Raw genomic sequence first — 5,270 nt, forward strand, 5'->3', positions numbered from 1 at the left:
TAAAGACATGGCTTTTCCAACAAGCGGGATTGGCCTAGGGAATTTTAGTGGGGTTTTTTAAGGGAAATTTTAATTTTTAGGCCACTGCAAATATTTCCTTTTAATCTGGTTTTAAATTGATATTTACTGTAATATTGGTTTTATAAGGCTGTCAGCCGCCCTGAGTCCGGTAAGGAGAAGGGCGGGATACAAATCAAATGAAGAAGAAATAATGGAATACTGATCCTACTTGGATCAGATTGTTCCCAACCCTACGGTCAGCCCACTTGTCATGTCACCTCACTTGGAGATCAGATTGTTTCCAACCCTACTGGCCTTTTGTAAGGCATAAAGATACTACTGTGCCACTGAACCTGGGGACCTGAATGTGTAATAGAGCCTATGTAGAGGTTATGTTGAATGTAGATTGTTTTTTAGCTCTTAGATTCTATGTTGCTCTTTTGTAGTTGTTTTAAATTTTGTAAGCCACCCAGAGTCACGCAATTGAGATAGGTGGCTATACAAACTGAAGAAATAAACAATAACACTCTTTGATCCTGTGGATTGGTGAATTCTCTGAGTCATTCTCCACCAGCAGGAGATTAGAAGACTTTTGCCCTTTTCCCTTCACACCTTGAAAATCTGTTTAGACAGTAGCAAAATGTGCCTCTTCCCCTTTTCCGTCAGAGAGAATAAAAATATTCCTTGGAAAAAAGGAATCCTTCTGTTTAAAGAAGTTAAGACAGGACCAAAATCTGTTATATAGCCAGATACAAAACATAAAAACTGGCTAGATTAAAAATTCTGGTAAACAGACCACAAAGGTCCACACAGGAACCATGACTTTCTGACAATCTTTCAAGGCAGAGGAAAGAAAGAATAGCTAGCACAGGTTTTCTTTGGGACAGTTTCAATGCTCAGTTGCCTTTATCAAGAAAGCTCTGTCCTACTCATTCAGAAGGTAATAATTTCTTTCTCTAATATAGATATTCCTTGACGTATGACCATTCATTCAGTGTGATCACCACCTCAATCTTCCCTGCTGCCTTCCCCAGAAATTCAATGGGTAAATTGGAAATGGGTTGCAAATTGCTAGGGTGAATCTCCCACGCCCGTGGATTGTTTTCCAGCCCCTCTGCACTTGTGCCGGCCAGTCACCTATCCCCATGCACTTGCTCCGAACCTTTATACCTCCACAGGCCTCATCACATCTCCCTCACATCCCTGTGTACCTTCCTAATCCTCTTGGTATCTCCCTTGGGCACCCTCCCTGACCCTTGCCATGCCTCTCTTGCACACTTTTACAACCCCTCGCACCCCATATATTATTCCCGAGCCTTGCTGTTGCATCCCTTGAACTGCTGCTGGCTGAGGAAATGGTCAAGAGAGGCATGAGGATGGTTGGGAAGGCATATCCCACACACTCTCCTCAACCATCCTCATGCCTCTCTTGACCATTTCCTCACCCAGCAGCAGTCACTAAGCTGCCTTGCTAACCTACTTGCAAGATGCATGGTAGTTGCAACATCCTGTGGGCTTCCCCACTGACATGTTTGTGGGAAGCCAGCTGGAAGCAGCCTCACCTACAGACCCTGGGATTTGGTTAATGATGGAAACCAGGATTACAGGATTGCTAAGCGACGTGGTCACACTTTATTACCCCATTGCTTAGCAACAGAAATTCTGGTCCCAATTGTCATTGTAAACTGAGGACTGCCGATAGGTGATGGTAGAAGGTGGAATACAGCCGGCGTCTTCCAATAATCTGGATTCAAAATAAGCAAGCAGTTTTTTCAAACAAGTTCAAAAGCACACCAGCAGGAAAAATAAACTATAGCAAGCTTGATGTGATAACAAATGTGCCTCAATATTTCATTCCTTAGAGAATCAGGACATAAAATCTATTTATATGGGCAGATATATGCAGTGAGCTGCCTTTTAACTTAACGCAGATGAGATTCCACTGTAGGAAAGCTGATTTTGCAAAGGTTTTCCTGCTGTACCTTATTAACAACTGCTTTCTATTAGAGACTATGTGGCGGTTTTGTACTGCCTACAGAAATAACACATATGCTGAAAAATTCAAGAAGGCAGCATTATAAAACTGTAGCATCTAGAGCAGTAGTGGCGAACCTATGGCATGTGTGCCAGACGTGGCACTCAGAGCCCTCTCTGTGGGCACACGCGCCATGTCCCAGAGATGGCAACCGTCCCTCTTCAACCAGCCACCTGCTAACACGCTGAGGTCCCACATGGCTGGATGCATCCCAGCACCCATGCGCTCGCTGGCCTCTGTGTACGGCGGCCAATGGTGTCAGGCAGCAGCTGCCCCAGCCCCTGCCTCACCTTGTCCTGTGACAATGGCACCCCTGTCCTGCCTCACCTTGTCTCGCCTCACCCCGCAGGACAAGCCTCTTGCTCACCACCCCACCTGCTGGAGACCCCTTGGATCTCCCCCAACCCTGCCCAGCCCCCACAGGCATCCCTCCCCACGAGCAACATTGAGGTGATCATGCCCACCTTGGCCACACCCACGCCCACCCAGTGGGCCATGCCCACCTGGCACCCGGCAATAAATAAGTGGGTTTTGGGTTGCAGTTTGGGCACTCGGTCTCTAAAAGGTTCGCCATCACCGATCTAGAGCAACAAATGAATGGATCAGAAAAACAGTCAAGTCCCCTAATGAATGCCAAAATAGTTTAAACCGTTTCCAAGTTTAGAGTTCTAACTGAAAAACCAGACAATCGACATTATTCAACTGTATTTAGTCCTATACTCTTCATCATACAATAGTAAGGGACAGTCAGCTGAAGTATCTTCCAGTGTCTTGAATGGCATCAGCTGCCTAGAATTATTTAGAAATATCCAATCCAAAGAAAATGTGGTTTGTGTTTGCCATTGCGTAGCTGAATTAAACAAGTGAGCCTCCAGCTCTGAACATTTTTCCTTATAGTCTCATTTGTGACATCACACTGTACTTACTCTTTGAGAAAGAGAAAGGGACTTCATAGAAATAAGCTCCTGCGTAGCTCTTACAAAAAAATATTAATTTGCTGTGGCTTTAAGCAAATTCCTTTGGTTATGGTGTACACAGAGATGATTTCTTAACACTTCCAGCAGTGTTTTCAGTGGGCTTGTAGGAAAAACGCATAGAAGCACTGGAGCAACAGAAAAACTGTTTCAACATAGACTTATTATTGATGAAGTATTACCTGCTTCCTATTATTGATGAAATAATAGCATCACTGATTGCTACCACATCGAACTATGCTATATTATTGATCCATGATAAAGTTAAACAATCCACGTGAATTAAAAGCCAGTCTATCTCAAGTAGTGCCGCTGCTTTTATTCTTCTTCACGGCAGAGGTTTCCTAAGAAATTATTTTTATATTGTAGATTATATTAATTGATGGGTGATTCTTACACTGCTGCAAAATCATTTTAGAAGGAAGCTTTGCAACCTTTCACTTGGTCACTATAGCAATTACCTATAATTCATCAATCTACAAAGGAAATCCTAATTTATTTGTTGTATCTTCTGCTTTTTTCAAATCTAGACTAAATAAAGTTAGTGCAAACAGCAGTGTTTCCAAAGCCAGCAAAGGAACTGTGGTACATTTCTTCATAATCAAAAGTATATGAGTCTCGAGGGTGATATAACTAAAACTCTTAAAAATAAAGAAGAAGAATTTTCATTTAGTTTGGACCAACTGGGGTCATATTACTGGCTCAGCATCTTTTTCTAGTCATACCTGTTGCCACAGCTTCAGGCAAATCGGTTTTCCCAGACACTCCCTTCTAGTTCCTTAGCTGAAGCAGATATTTTGAAACCAGCACTACATTCCTGACTCTTTTCTAAGCAGCTCAAGCTTAGCAAATATCATGTCTATTACTGGAAATATACAACATTTAGTTTCTCGGAAACATTTTTTAGTAAACCAAATCTCGTCTTAGCTTGAAAAAACATTATAATGCATGCCTATCCATTGACATGGGTCAGATCCTTAAAAAAAATTCCACAATTTCACAGAACCTTGACTTTTCCTTGGTCATATAACAGCTGTCCGTTTAGATTATCGTGCAAAGCAATACTTTGTAAGGTTGATTTTGGATTGCAAAATCCATGCAATAGCTGCAAAAAGCCTGCATAAGATAGTTGAACTATGATCTTCATCTTACAGACTATTGAGGAAGACTGTTCAGGGAAGGGCAGTTTGTCTAAGATTACCTAATGAATTCATGGCAGAGCTGAGAACTGACAGTAAACTCATAGTTTAAAAGCCTGGTCCTTATAAAAAAAAATGACTTCATTCACGTACAAGTTCCCGTCTGCAATGAAATAAATAACTTGGAAAAAGGATTTTATAATATAACTGAAAGACAAATAGCCAAAGAAGCAAGGAAAAGGAAATCTCCCAGAAGATGAACTGAAGGAATCAAAATTCAAGAAACGAAGACCCATCAGTTTGGTTCCTGAACTGGGTGGGGACAGTAAAAGAAAAGTCGAACCTCAAAGACACTCACCTTTGCTGGTTCTCAAGGAAACAAAAGTTCAGTTTCACTGTTCCCTCTGAGAAGTCTCATTGCTAATAATCACTGCCTTGGTGCAAAGACAGCTTTCATTCACAAACCAACACCCTAACATCACATGCCCAGCCCATAATTAATATGCTCACAACAATTCAAAGCCCAGCCCACAAAAAAACTATGAGAGACATTATTCTATTACTCAACAGCTTCCAGCAAATGCACCTGTCAAAACGGGCAGCAAAGAGTTCTTAGGTCTCCATTCTTCCAGCAGGTGAATATAGATTCCAGTACCAAATGAAAGGAAGACCATGATCTTTTTCAAAGACAGATAGCCTTCCTGGCAAATAACTGCATTATGTCATCAACTGACAGAAAAGGTGTTGATGATCCTAGCAAATCTATATGCTCTCTCTGCACCATCGCACTGCATGTTTACAACAAGATCAGAGAACTTGGGAGTTGAGCAACTATTTGCTATAACATTTTAAAAAGTTTTTAGTAAAACTAGCACCCCAGTGGTCAAAGCATCATAACTGAAGAATCTGCCCTGATGTAACATTCTTGGGGACCCTCAAGAATTGCATTGCCCCTTCCCCCATTTTCCCCCCCAGGCAATACTAAAATAATACAGGCATTCAACTTATAACCATTTGTTTACCATTAGACTCTAGAAAGAGTACAGAGAAGAGCAACAAAGATGATTAGGGGACTGGAGGCTAAAACATATAAGGAACGGTTGCTGGAATTGGGTATGTCTA

General features: G+C 41.7%; 1 protein-coding gene across 1 annotated transcript in view; it reads right to left on the reverse strand.

Annotated features, from left to right (window-relative positions):
• The window catches only part of PPFIBP2 (PPFIA binding protein 2), a 112,026-nt gene extending 107,499 nt beyond the window's left edge, over positions 1-4,527 (reverse strand). Inside the window, exon 1 of the mRNA XM_029284874.1 lies at positions 4,507-4,527. The gene's annotated coding sequence lies outside the window, so the exon portion shown is untranslated. The remainder of the gene's footprint in view (positions 1-4,506) is intronic.
• Between the last annotated feature and the right edge of the window lie 743 nt (positions 4,528-5,270).

The sequence above is a fragment of the Protobothrops mucrosquamatus genome, unplaced genomic scaffold (assembly GCF_001527695.2).
Source record: "Protobothrops mucrosquamatus isolate PMUCROS unplaced genomic scaffold, P.Mucros_1.0 scaffold1047, whole genome shotgun sequence".
Classification (NCBI taxonomy): domain Eukaryota; kingdom Metazoa; phylum Chordata; class Lepidosauria; order Squamata; family Viperidae; genus Protobothrops; species Protobothrops mucrosquamatus.